We start from the raw sequence: 14459 nt of genomic DNA, 5'->3' as shown, positions 1-14459 counted from the left end.
GCATAAAATCCTTATCTGCTGAGACTCATCATGGGCTACTTCCCCATATGTCATCACCATTTTAGTTTGTCCCTATTGCAGACTACAGTGTCATCTTCTCTTCAGTGCTATAAAGTCAGTGTTAGAAATGCTCTGCCTCTTCCATGGATTTGGGGGGACTTTGTTTAAACCTTACTTAGCAATCTCTTTGTGTTTCAACTACTTGCTGATGATCATTCTTCTGAGCTATATCCACCTTCCTAAACACACAACACTTACAGAATTCCCTGCCTTTTATTTCTAGGACCAACTTTTATGCAAGATGATGAATTCATGGGGCTGTAATAATAGTGGCAAATTAAAGGTATACATTTATTTTAATCTATACTTAAATTAACTGGTTTCATGTGTTCTTTTACATATTAGCTAATGTCAAGGCTGACCACTCAGATAAATGTTTTCTTCTTATAAAAATCTGTATTCATTGCAGAAAAGGTAGAAAATAAAAGCATAAGCAAAAAGAAGAAAAAAAGATACCCATACTCTCATTTCCCAGAAATAATTTTGGATTAGGCTTTCCAATTAATTTTCTTTTTAAAATTATTTTTAGAAGTAGTTAAACACAATACCTTTATTTTATTTATTTATTTTTATGCAGTGCTGAGGATCAATCCCAGTTCCTCGCACGTGTTAGGCAATTGCTCTACCGCTGAGCCACAACGCCAGCCCCTTCCAATTAATAACCTTTAAAGAGTTATTAAAGTGGCTGCATAGTATTCCCTTATATGTATATACTATTGTCTATTTCTCTATTTTCAGGCATTTAAATTTATAGAACTTTTCAGAGTAACAACCAATATTACTAAAAAAAAATCTTTGAAACTCTATATATTATTTCCTTTTAATAAATTACGGGTAATGAAAAGGAGGGTAAAGGTTATACATGCATGGTTTTATGAATTTTTGAAACAAACTATCAAATTGATCTTTTCTGTGAAACCTTCCCAGCATGAGCTACATTATTTATATTACTTGGGTTTCATCTTCAGTGATCCAATAGGAAAATATAACAGGTTATTGGTTTAATTAGCTTGACTTTGATTACAGAGTTAAATTTCAAATAATTCTTAGCGTGCACACACACACACACCTTAAAATGTCTACACCACTGGCCCTTTTTCCTATTAAGCTGTTAATCCTTTTCCTATTTACTTGTAATAAATTTCAAAATATTAAGGTTATTAATCCTTTGCCATATAGTTGCAAATACTTTTCCTAGTTTATCTGGCTTTCAACTGATGGGGGTTTACCCCATGTATTGAACATTTTTTTTTTTTAAGAGAGAGAGAGAGAGAGAGAGAGAGAGAGAGAGAGAGAGAGTTTTTTTTAATATTTATTTTTTAGTTTCCGGTAGACACAACATAATTATTTTATTTTTATGTGGTGCTGAGGATCGAACCCAGCACCCCGCGCATGCCAGGCGAGTGCGTTACCGCTTGAGCCACATCCCCAGCCCTGAACATTTTCAATTAGTAAAATGTATAGTTCTTCTCTTTCATGGTTTTCTTTATTTGAAATCTCACTTATATAGGGCTACTCATATCCACAAACACATTCAGACTGAGCCATCATTTTCTTGACTTTTTATATTTTTGTTTTTTACCTTTCATCTCTATAATAGAATTAAATTCAAAATATGGAGGGGGTCAGGGTAATAGATTTGTTGTCTATTATCCCCAACAGATAAGTTGATGTTACATTATTTACTGAATACTTTTATCCTTCTCCATACATGTGAAGTCACATATATAATACATACAGGCATACAGAGATGTTCACTACCTACTCACTATTAGTATACACTAATTTTATGTATACTTTAATTTGTCCATGGACTTTAACTTCTATACTAGGTTGACAGTGTATGTAATTTTACCATAAATTAAAATACCTTTTAAAATATGATATACTTTTATACATTTCACAAACATTTCTGGATCAAAACATGTGTAAAAGTTATTTATTTATGTAGAATAATTTTCAAAGAGGATAGTATTTGGCCCAGGGTCTCTTTATATTTCTGAGGTCATGCTACATTGCTGAGCCTGGCTTGGAACTTGCAATCCTCCTGCCTCAGTTTTCTGAGTTTGCTGGGACTGCAACTGTGTGCAACCACACTTGGCTCAACGTTTTTAACAATTATAAAAAGTATGAGCTCAGAATTTGAGTTTTCATTTAAGCTAAAATTATCCCCAGGATGAAACCCTCTTCACATTTTTATTATAACCTATCAGAACTTTCATTTTCTCTGGGGAGAGATAAAGGAAATTTCAAAATTTAAAAAATAAGTTTCAAATTTACATAATTTATTCAAAAATCAAGTTGAGTCAATAAAATAATTTCTCTTTTCAGGCATGGTGGTGCATGGTGGCACAAGCCTGTAATCCCAGAAGCTCAGGAGGCTGAAGCAGGAGGAGTGTAAGATGATGGCTAGTCTTAGCAACTTAGTGTGGCCCTAAGAAACAGTGAAACCATGTCTTTAAAAAAAAAAAAAAAAAAAAAAAAGGCACCTCTCTCTAGTATGAGATAACTGTATTTAAGTGGATTTGTCTCTGTGTCTTCAGTCCTGTACCTCTGGTCTACTTATGTGTGTTGGTGCCAATATCATGCCATTTTTGTTACTATGGCTCTGCAGTATGATCTAAATCTGGGATTGTGATGCCTCCGGTTCAATTTTTTTTGCTAAGGATTGCTTTAGCAATTCTGGGTCTCTTACTTTCCCAAATGAATTTCATGATTGCTTTTTCTATGAAGAATGTCATTGAGATTTTAATAGAAATTGCATTAAATCTGTATAACGCTTTTGGTAGTATGGCCATTTAAAAAATGTTAGTTCTGCCTATCTAAGAGCAAGGGAGATCTTTTTAATCTTCTAAGATCTTCGTCAGTTTCTTTCTTTAGTGTTCTGTAGTTTTCATTATAGACATCTTTCACCTCTTTTATCAGATTGATTTCCCAGGGCTTTTTTTTTTTTTTTGAGGCTACTGTGAATGGGGTAGTTTTCCCATTTCTCTTTCAGTGGATTAATCACTGATGTATATGAACACATTTGATTTACGGGAGTTAATTTTATATCCTGCTATTTTCTGGTGGAATTTTTTGGATCATCTAAACATAGAATCATGTCATCAGCAAATAGTGGTAGTTTGAGTTCTTCTTTTCCTATTTGTATCCCTTTAATTTCTTTCTTCTAATTGCTTTGGCTACAGTTTCAAGGACGATGTTGAAGAAAAGTGGTGAAAGAAGGTACGCTTGTCTTGTTCCAGTTCTTAGAGAGAACACTTTCAATTTTTCTCCATTTAGGATGATGTTGGCCTTGAGTTTAGGATAGCAGCTTTTACAATGTTGACGTATCTTCCTACTATCCCTAGTTTTTCTAGTGTTTTGAACATTAAGGGGTTCTGTGTTTTGTCAAATGCTTTCTCTGCATCTACTGAGATGATCATATGATTCCTAAGGCTCCAAAAACGTAACTGAAGAAAAGATAGCCTCTTCAACAAGTGGTGCTGAGAAAATGGAGAATCTATTTGTAGAAAAATGAAAAGAATTCCTCTCTCTCACTCTTGCACAAAAATCAACTCAAAGTGGATCAAAGACTTGGGCACAAGAACAGAGATCCTGTGCTTAACAGAAGAAAAAGTAGACCCAAATCTTTACCCTGTTGGCTCAGGAACTGACTTCCTCAACAAGACTTCTAAAGTGCAAAAAGTAAAATGAAGAATCAATAAATGGAATTAATTCAAACTAAAAAGCTTCTTCTGAGCAAAGGAAACCATTAAGAACATGAAGAAGGAGTCTACAGAATGGGAGAAAATCTTTGCCACATGCACCTCAGATTCAGCACTAATCTCTAGGATATATAAAAAAATCAAAAAACTTAACACCCCCCCCAAAAAACCACAATAATCCAATCAATAAATGGACAAAGGAACTGAACAGACATGTCACAGAAGAAATATAATATCAATTATGAAAAAAAAATGTTCAACATCTCTAGCAATTACAGAAATGCAAACTAAAACTATGCTGAGAATTCTAACTCACACCAGCCAGAATGGCAATAATCATTAACACAAGCAACAATAAATATTGACAAGGATATGGGGGAAAAGATACTCTCATACATTGCTGAGACAATTTGGTATTACCACAATGGAAAGCAGTACAGCAGTTCCTTAGAAAACTTGGAATGGAACTACCATTTGACCCAGTCATCCCATTCCTAGGTTTATAACCAAAGGACTTAAAATAGGAATACTACAGTGACATAGCCACATCAATGTTTACAACAGCTCAACTCATGATAGCTAAACTATGGAACCAAGCTAGGTACCTTGCAATAGATGAATGGATAAAGAAACTGTGGTATATATACACAATGCAATATTACTCAGCCTTAAAGAAGAATCAAATTATGGCTTTTGCCAATAAATGCTAAGCAAAATAAGACAATGTTGAAGAACCAAAGGCTGAAAGTTCTCTCTCATAAGTTCTCTAATTCACAATAAGGGGGCGGGGGCGCAGAGAAAATTTGGACTAGACAGAGGGGATTTAAGGGTGGGGAGGGGGCATGGACGTAAGAATGATAGTGGGATGAATTACACATTATTACCCTATGTGCTTATTATATGATTATATGACCTGTATAATTCTACACCATGTACAATCAGATGACAAATTATACTTCATTTATTTATGATGTGTCAAAATGTATTCTATTGTCCTGTATAACTAATTAGAATAAAAATATATACATAATAAAAAATTATAATAAAATAAAAAATGGATGGGGATGTAGCTCAGTGGTAAAGTACATCTGGGTTCAGTCCCCATTCCCCAGCCCCTAATATTTTTTTTTTCCTTTTATAAGTGGAAGATCACTGTGCATTTGTTGAAAAATCCCTTTGGAACTATCCATTTTCCTTGAATTCTTCTCCATATAAAGGGTGGCATTAATTAAATAGATGCACTCACCATCAACTTTTGACCAAATCTCTTGCCTAATGACATACTAAATAAGCAACTTTCTATTTTTAATGTGCTTGCAAATCTTAAAATCTTGATAAAATGGGAATTCTTTTGTCGGTTTACTAACTTGGACTGAGATCTGGAATTCTACACTCCTACCACACTTCCAGGTAATGCAAAGAGGCTGGTCTATGCACCCCACTTTGAGCAACAAAAAAAATTAAGGAATGCCTTTTATACAAAATTGTCTGTAGTTATTACTGGCCCTAATTCACCTTGCATGAAATTCTTCTTGGTTGTCTTTTTCCAGTTGCTCTTTTCACATGCCTCTTTCCATGAATAGCTTTGAAAAACTAAAAAAGGTAAAAAAAGCAGCAGTGAATCAACCAGGAGAAACTGAATATTAGATGAAATGGATCTGATGGAAATTATTTCAAGTTGCAAGCTGCCTGCTTTCTTTTGTATTCTATACATACATCAGAGATTCATAAATGTCCCACAACATTTTGTTTTGCCTCAATTACTCTATCTATATACCTCACTGGTTCAGTAACTTTACATCAGAATGAGTTGGGGTTTGTTAGAAAATAGTCCTTGCCCTTTCTCAGTTTGATTCAGCAGGATTTCCAACAAGCTCCCAAATGGTGCTGATGCTGTGGTTCTGGGATGCACTTGACAACCAATTGTCTACACAAATCTCCCTACCAGCACAGATTGAACACAGAGGTACTTTATTCCTTAGCTACATCCTCAGTTCTTTTTATTTTGTATTTTGTCATTGGATTTCCTTAAGTTGCAAAGGTTGACCTTAAACTTATAGCCTCAGCCTCCCAAGTAGCTGAGATTACATGTGAGTGCCACTGCGCCTGGCTGGTCTATGCTATTCTGAAAAACAGTATTTGTGTATGTTGCTTCTGCTTAAAACAACTAATACTATTTTTAAATATATCTGGGCTTTCATTTGAATGATACTTCACATTTTCAGTGCATTTTAAATCATTATGGTGATTACACAACTTTTTACCTAGTACAAAATACGAATGAAAAAAGGCTTACAACATTGTTTTGAATGACTGGTGTATAGTGATGATGAAACAGTTTGGAGGGATTGGGGTTCCTAAAAATAAATGAGGGCAGGAAGATAATCAACAGAGAGCTGAGAGGTTCCCAAATGAAAATTATTGTTTTGTCCTTTACAGTAAATTCTTAATGTCTTCAGCTGCAGAATAGCTCATTTCTGAGGTTCTTTTTGGCCTCATGAGTTAATCACACCAGGAGGAGTCACTTTAACTCACATCCCTTTAGGAGTAATGATACGTTTAAATGATTAAACAATCAGAAAAAAAATGCATCTCTATAATGAAAGCAGTTAGCACACAGATCCATGGTTTATATGAGTATCACAAAGTCATTTGTAAATAACATGTTCATTTTAGATATGTAAAGAGTTCTGTCATGCCATATGAAATAAATTATATTTTACTGGAGCCCAAGTGTTTCATAACTTTTATTTATTTGCTGCAAGAGTGGAGAATTAAGATAGAGTAGTTTATTTCACTAAAAGACTGACAAATGGCTCATTGGACACTTATGAAACTGAAGCTAATTGTATAATTTTTTTTGTTATTGTCACTATTTAACATGTTAACACTGGTGGACATCACCACCCATTTTTCACCACTGTCCCATAAACCACTCTCCAAAATAATAAAAAGAAAACAAAACAACCAAAAAAAAAAACAGAAAAGAAGACTTAAAATATGAGTTAGAGGAGTAAATGGGAGGAATGACAAAGGATTAAAGTGATGGCCTTTCCCCACTGGGCCACAATAACCATCAATCCTAAATAGCAGTAACCACACTATCACCTAACAGCTTGAGCCAGGAGTCAAGGAGCCACTTTTTTGTTATTCAGATTAAATGTCATTTACATTATATATTTTTTTAAAATTTCACTAGAGACATAAGGTCAGAATTGATTGAATATGTACTACCTGCATGTAATGATTTCTCGTTTTTTTACAATCATGTGCTAACATTGCATAGTAATGGCCTATGGATGAAGAGACAGATGTACTACCAGTCATTCGCTACACATTTGCATTAACAAATCATCATTTAATTGAAGCCCATCCAACAAGTTTATGCTACTTAAATAAAGTCCCTTTCAATAAAAGATGCCACAATGACACATTGTTGCTAACTATGAGTAAAATTTTTAAAAATTATATTTATTTTATGTCAAAGGCTTAGGTATGCATCAGACAACCATTTATTAATTTTAATTTTGCTTGAAATAAACAACCTGACAAATATCTTCAATCCAGGCTGCTATGAAACAGGATCATTCACGTTCAGATAAAATTATTCAGTAACATTGTAAGTTTTTGCTTCAGCAATTTCACACCCCCCCCCCAAGTATTAGAGAACATGGCTAATTGAATAGCTATACAGAAGACAAATGCTAATATTTATGCTAAAGCTCTTATATTATTATACCCCTAAAATTCTGCTATTATCAGGAAGGATTATTCTTTTTAAAACACCACACAAAGTTTCTTAGGCAAAACCCAGTAGATTCAAAATTTGTTTCTTTTTGGAAAAATAAGTAGGAAAGGGCTGTTTTACAAATACTGATCCTCAACCCTGGATTCACAAGTGTAGTTACCACTCAGGTCATTTTTAAGAATATTCTGAGTATGTTTAACTATGTTACCAGTTCTTTTCTTTATTAGAGAAAAAGGAAAAGAGGAACAAAAGCAAATCCCTCAGTAATACCAATTTCTTCCAAAAATTTTTTTATCATCTTAAAGCAAGGACTGTTAAATATGGTAACTGCACTTTCTCCCGCCAACTTCCCAAGTCTTTTTGTTTTCCTTAAAAACAAATTAGGACAAAACAACCCCATTCACATTTATTTAGTTTAACATTTCCTTTAATATCTAAAGAGAAAGATGTCAAAGGAAAATCTAGAATGTATATGTAAATACTCCCCTCCATGAACCCAATCTAAAAAACTGGCTTTTCTTTATACATGCTAAAGCTAAGAATGCTCATTTAAAATCGATTTCTATAGTTTAATAAATTACACGAAAAACATTAGTTTGTGGATAGACATGCACATATATATGTATTTCATGTAAAAACATGACCTATGTGTAAGAATGAAAGATGTTAGCAGGGGTTGACCTTCTAAGCTGACAAAAAAATCAGCCTCTAAATGTATTTTTATAAAAATACATCTTTAATTTCCTCTTAGCTTCCCATTAATTAATTATATATAAAATGCTCTAAAAAGGTAAACCTCCAATATTTATTTTTTTAAAAAATCCTAGTTGTTTTCCATATCACAAAGACAAAACAAAACAAACAGGAGACCAAAAGAAGAGAAGACATGAGAAAATAAAAGAAAAAAATATTTTTTCTTCTTTAATTCATATCACACTAGATTGCTTTGGATTCTTTTATAGTCAGTTGTACAGACAGGTGAAATTTCACCTTGGTACAGAATTCAAACAAATTATGGGATGCAGAAATGTGTCATAAATCACCTTCAAATATTGAACAAAAGATAAATAACAGAAGATTTATATTCTGACAAAAAGAACAGTCTCTAAGTACAATACAAAGCAGAAAGAAAGCAGGGCTGTGTGTGTGTGTGGGGGGGCAACCATACTGTGTAATCCAGAGGGTTCTTCTTGCCCTTTTTATATGCTAACTCAGAACAGTAATTACGGATCCTGCAAGTTGACTTCTGTTTTCCAGAACTATGAGTTGTACGTAAAACATGCCTTTTCATGGAAACAATTACCATTAATCAAAACACTGAGAGCTAATACCACTCAAGTCCAACCTACTGCTGTGCCCAGCAATATATCAAACTGTCTGTTGTCAAACACACTAAACAAACTTTAATAGGCTGTTTTCATTACAAATAACAACAAAAAAATGCTAGCTAAGTAATTTTAAAATTCATATTGCTATCTCAGTAATCCACTTTGTCACTATATTTTCATTTTAAGTATTCAATCATAGTCTAATACAGACAGATCACTAGTTGTCTCTGGGAAAAGAAAATCAGTGGCACTGATAAATAAAGTTACCTGCAAAAGAATTGATACTACAATGGAGTTGGTTAACCTCTGATAACTTAGTATAGTTGTACACTTGAACATGTAATAAATTTTGCTTTTTTAGGGATTGGCAATGCTTCATTTCCCAGTCAAAACTGGGAAAGGGGTATAAGAAAGAAAGGGGTATGATTGCTCTACAACAGTCAGAAACAACAGACCTATTTCTACAGCAACTATACGAACTCCACAAATCCATATGTTTACTGTTAAAGAACCAATTTACTGCTTAGTTTCAAAATCAGTCTTAAGAGAAACTGACACAAGAAATTATCTTCTGAAAACAGAAATTACCTAACTTTTGCTTATGTAAGTATCAGACATTTATATCACCATCACATTTCAATACACAGCTATCTGTATGCAAAGTCATCATTATAGATATGGACTTGGTAATATCTTGAAAGACCTGTTTTTTCTTACCATATCTTCTACTATTTCTCTTAATCTTACTAGATCCAAAAGTCAAATTCTTATTCAAAGAGGAAAACAAAAGGAATATGTTTTACAAATCAGAGCTCTGTTATAATTTCTAATCTGAGTAGATGCCAAAGTATTTTATAAGAAAAGGATTGGAAACCAAAGAGTTTAAAAAACAGATCAGGCATTTATTACCAGCCACCTCCATTATGGATTTCTGAGCTTTGTAAGCCAAGCTCCCCCAAGTGTAATTAAATTTTTATTTATAATGGGTTTGTGACTGTTAACTTCGTGTTGCCTTTGCTTGTTTCCCCCAACACATGCTCATACACACCAAGGCAAAATGGCATTCCACATTTACTACTAGATAGCACATATTGATGATGACTCTCTTCACATAAAATATCCAAATTGAACATTAACAAAATATATTCGTAAAACAAAACAAAAAAGGATATGGCATGCAGTAGTTGAGACAGAAATACATACACATGAGCAGATTACTGTTTCACAGAATCAAATTATTTTTCATAGCTTCACATAGAAAAGGATACTACAAACCTAGTGTAAGGGGATATAAGGATGCTACACAGATGACTACATTTTTATTGCTATGGATACTCAAGTTTAGTGTAAATATATTCAGGAAGAAGATCTGAGGTCCACCCTAAGCCAATGTATTTCATATTTCAGCATTTCTTCATTTATAATCCTCCGCTTCTAACAGAATTTATCAACTTGTTTCATCATTAATCCCCTTGCACTTCTCAGGTATAAACCCCTATATACTTTATACCTTCCTTTAAATGCTTAATACAAGTAACCACAGGAGAATCTCTTCTCCCCTTGAAAAACTGCAAATAAAGATGTCAGCTATTGAGTATATTTGTGGCGTCTCCAGCAGCTGCTGTTAAATACCAGCTGGTCTAGCTGATTAAAATTACCTCCGAGTTGGTATTATAAAGATGCCTGGGCAGCGTTGCTGTATTAATGGATTATTGAGTAAGCGATGAAAACCTTGGCCAGCTGATGCGTTTTATTACAGATAGGCTTTATGATGTGTAATCACTGTAATTTTTACAACTAGAGGAAATGTGAAAAAAGGAGTAAAAAAAAAATCCTCATAGAAACTGCTTTAACTGGATTATTCCTATCATTCTGTTTCCTAGAAGGAATCAACGTATATAATTAGTATATACAGGTATGATCCTATACACATAATTTATCCATCCATCTCTGTGGATGTATTTTTGTCAATACAGGGCAGCAGAGAATGCATAGAAACTAATGCAGTATGCACACAATTTGTGTGACAGTTATTTGTTGTCTGCCAAACCACACAATTGGCTACAATGGGATCACATGACTTAAAATAGTTTTGAACTGTTCACCAGCTGGGCAATAGCTGAAAATATGAATCTGGCCAACTGGACTGTGGTTTACAATCCAAGAGATGGTATCATTTCACTCCTTTTTTACCATTTTCCTTTAGTAGTTTTTCTTATAAGCCAAGGTTTTTACAGAACTCTACCAAATTGTCTCCCAGATCTCCTAACTTTTAACTTATATTAAAAAGGAGGTAGCTATTTTTATGGATGTGATAACATCTCATTACCCAATATATCAGTATCAGAGACCCTCAAATGTATTATTATATTCACGACACTCCCAAGACTCTCATATGCTCCCAAATGTTTCGAAGAATGAACGCCACTTCTCAGGAGACTAGAAAATAGCTCAAGTAAAAAACAAAATTTGCAAAATTCATTTACGTATGTCATTGTGTGAACACAAAATTAGTATCTTGCAGAGAAAGATGGCCGTATCAGACTGGATTTCCTCTTTTGGTAATCCACATTTTACTTTAAGGTGATATTTAAGAACATCATGTTCATCATCAAGCAATACTTAGTGCATTGTTTTGATTTTGCTATGTGATATTTAATATCAATTTTCATCACAGTCCATTTAGAAATACATATATAACATGTGACTAGAAAGTTATGATATTTCTTTACTTACTTCTAACAAGAGTGTTATGTTTTAAGGTGAGTTTTATTTATACAAGTAACTAATACTTCTAATTAGAGCCAAATGTGGTGATGAACATTATAAAAAATAAGGTTATGTGATATTTGGAACTCAAAATGTTTTTGATTATTTGATGATACAGCTATGAAATAGGTTTCTAATAGCTCCTATCGTAGTAATGAAGATGATTCCAGAAAGAGATCTCCTGCAGTTTTGTGTTTTTTTGTTTGTACTGGGAATTTGAACCCAGGAGTACTTTAAAATGAGCTATATCTCCAATCGTTTTTATTTATTTGAGATAGGGTCTCACTAAGTTGCTATAAAGTCTAAGTTATTGTGGCAGGCCTTGAACTTGCAATCTTCCTACCTCAAGTCTTCCAAGTCACTGGGATTATAGGCATGTACTATTGCACCTATCTCCTGGAGTATTTTGAGTAATGATTATTCACTAAAACAAATGTGTAACTTGCTAACGTGATTGCATTTGTCAACTTTTTGTCACTGTGATAAAATACCTGAGAGAAATCAACTTAAAGAAGAAAAGGTTTATTCTAGCTTATGGTTTCAGTCCATGATTATTTGCCTTCATTGTTTCTGGGCTTGTGGTGAGTCAGAACATCATGACAGTAAGCATGTGGCAAAGCATAGGCACAGGAAGCAAAGAGAGCTCACCTCTTGATGAATTAACCTCTGAATCCATAAATGGATTAATTCATTCATGAAGTCAGAGCCCTCATGATATAATCATCTTCCAAAGGCCCACCTCTGACACAGCTACACTAGGGACCAAGCCTTCAACACATGAGCTTTTGGGGTCAGTGAAGATCCAAAATATATCAGTGAATAGGTTTGGTAGGACCACAGTTACTTTCAATATTAAAAGCACTAGTACACTGGTTTAAAAGAATTATTGATTAAATTTTTTAATGGTAACAAAAAATGGTCATGTTTTCATAGATGTGTAACTTAAAAATTGCAACGGACTTTATTTACCATCTAGTACAATTTCTCATTCATCAGGAACTCTAGATATAAAATTTCTAATGGTTGAGGACTATGAAACTTTTGCTGAAAAATCAGGGTGAACGTATGCTCCCCCAATTATAAATCATCTATTTAAAAAATCCTCTTGAAAGAAGATTATTCATTTACTGACTCAACTAATTTGCCCCAATTCTTTCTACTTGTTCTTATCTGATCAATGAGAGAAGCTGCTTCCTTTTCTAACTAATAATTCTTTAAATACCCAAATGGTCGTAATGCTAAGCATAATGTTTGAAAGTAGTATGTGTTTAAACCGGAAGAACATTATCATAAAATTAGTAACTCAAGTAAAAGGCATAAACTGAAGAAACTAAGAAAAAAATGGCGTAACAGTTTACTTAAATTCCATTAATGGAACAATTTATAAATCTAAGAACATCTAAGTAAAGAGACAAACTTTTAACTAACTAGAACAAGTAAGCAGCAACCAGAAGCAAAGATGCTAAATGTATGTGGGTCAGAAGCTGGCTGGGATTAGCTAGGTAGCTGTGGGACACACTCTGGTTCTGAAGTGCTAATTCTGGATGTGGAGTCTCCCATTGTCTAGGACTTTCTTTCAGAATGAAGAGTTGGGAGGTCAGAGCCTCCCAAGAGCACCTATTACTATGGAGTTGGTACTAGAGACTTGGTACAGGCAAATTGGTCAAAACTTTCTTCATAGATATCTCTCTCTCTCTCTCTCTCTCTCTAATATTTAGTTTTTAGTTGTAGTTAGACACAATACCTTTGTTTTATTTATTTATTTTTATGTGGTGCTCAGGATCGAATCCAGGGGCTTGCATGTGCTAGGTAAGTGCTCTTTCGCCAAGTCACAACCCCAGCCCCATAGATCTCTAGTTTTAAAAAAGGGACAAAGGAGGGATGGTCAGTGTTGTGTGATAAAAAAGAATAGAGTATAATTTAAGTGATTAAAATGCATTGCTATCAAACTGAAAAACTGTGCCCATATTGCATTTTGCATTCCTTCCTTTTCTTTTTCTTCCTGTCTCTGTCTTAACTAGCAGAGAGCATTGGTAAGGTGCAGGGAAGGAAGCAGCTATAAGAAGAGGGTGGAAAAGAATAAAAGACTACACAGGCAGAAAGCCAAGGTGATGAAGAGAAGTCAGAAGAAAGCTTCTCAGCCTGACTGTAGGCAGAACTGTGCAGGAAGGAGGTACTCCCTCTCTCTCCACCACTAGTAACACACTACAGAAGGACAACTGATCACTCTTCCCCCGTCCCATTTACTATAGTTTAAAAACTGCATTTTCCACAAAAGAAAAGAGTAGGAGTGAAAAGTTGAAAAGGATCAAAAACAACAGAAGGAGGCAGTCTATCCTGAGTTGGCACTATAGTTGGACATACCAAGAGGTAGAGAGAGGCACTCCTCCTGCTTGAAACTGATGAAGCTACAGGAAAGACAGTAACTGATTGATGGGCTAAACCAGAGCAAAAGGCACTTGGAATATAGGTACTGACAGCTCTAGAAACAATCAACTTCTGAGTTTTCAATTTGAGGGAGTGATACTTTTTATAATTTTTTTATTAGTTACAACAATGAGGTTTAACCAGAATTTTGTGACCTCATATTATTTTACTAAACACTTAGAAAGTGTTTCCTATATGCTAGACACTGTTTTAAGTGCTTTATAAGTAGAAACTTCCTGTGGTAACCATAAAAAGGACGTACTCTTAATTAGACTTAATGGTTCTGTTTACTAACACAACAACAGGTTCTGGGTTGCAGTGAATGAAGAATTTTCAAAAGAACAGGTATAAATAATATAAATATATTTCTATGGCTATTTCTTGTTGAAAATAGTAAAACCCTATTAATTATCAACTGGC

General features: G+C 34.1%; 1 protein-coding gene across 1 annotated transcript in view; it reads right to left on the bottom strand.

The window, feature by feature from the left end:
- The window catches only part of Tbc1d5 (TBC1 domain family member 5), a 454552-nt gene that overhangs the window by 174542 nt on the left and 265551 nt on the right, over window positions 1–14459 (bottom strand). The gene's annotated exons all lie outside the window — the stretch shown is intronic.

This window comes from Marmota marmota, unplaced genomic scaffold (genome assembly GCF_001458135.2).
Source record: "Marmota marmota marmota unplaced genomic scaffold, marMar, whole genome shotgun sequence".
NCBI classification, from domain to species: domain Eukaryota; kingdom Metazoa; phylum Chordata; class Mammalia; order Rodentia; family Sciuridae; genus Marmota; species Marmota marmota.
The sequence above is the reverse complement of the archived record's forward strand: the minus strand, read 5'-3'. Positions and strand labels throughout refer to the sequence as shown.